This window comes from Phaethon lepturus, unplaced genomic scaffold, assembly GCF_000687285.1.
Source record: "Phaethon lepturus isolate BGI_N335 unplaced genomic scaffold, ASM68728v1 scaffold40480, whole genome shotgun sequence".
NCBI lineage: Eukaryota > Metazoa > Chordata > Aves > Phaethontiformes > Phaethontidae > Phaethon > Phaethon lepturus.
The window spans coordinates 4898-5715 of record NW_010510589.1 but is presented as its reverse complement, the minus strand read 5'-3'; positions in this window follow the sequence as shown (position 1 = coordinate 5715).

Below are 818 nucleotides of genomic sequence, written 5' to 3'. Positions count from 1 at the left end.
CATCTCCCAACGTGTTTGTGTGCCACCATGAAAGTAGGCCTGCGCCCTGCTGCTGAACCAGATGAAGTGTGGCTGGATGTACGGCATGTTGTGAACATGACAAAATGTGTGGAAGATGGTGTATGAGCCCGAGTTTTTTCCAGCCAAAATGCAATTTGAGCAGGAGCAAGCCACAGAGCACTTGGTGGAAACAGATGGTTTGAGGTCTGCAAGTGACGCCGAAAACTCCAGCGTATAAACTCGGGCAAACATAGCCAAAGCAAAACTCTTTGGGATTTATCAACTTAAAAGAAGATTTTGTCATTTTGGTGTTTTTTCTGTGGACAGGGAGTTGTAGCGCTTGCTTGTTTCTGTACCTTGAAGGAGTACTTCCCAAGTCAACATTCTTGTGTTAAAAGTATAGGTGCAGTGGGATTTTGGAGATACAGAAGATTTTTCTGCTGTGTTAGTGACTTGCTGGCACTCTCTTGATGGAAAGCAGTACTCTTGGCCTTTTCAAACAAGCAGTAGATTCGAAGAAGACTTTTAAATCTTCCAGGTATCCAAAAAAGACGAATGTTCGTCTGGAATTTGATCCGACAAGCATTGCAACCTACAGGGAGGCTGAGTTTTGTGATTTTTCTTTTGTTCAGTTAACACTGCCACGAAATTTTGGATTTGTGAGGAGAAACACTGGATGCAGGCAACCAGATGAAACACAGTAGTTCAGTGTCTCATTAAGAGCATGGTTTGTGCATAGTTCCCCTACAGCAAACCAAATGGATCTGCTATCCAGTAGGCCATTGCCTACTCTTAAAGCGGCTGGTTTGATTGGTATA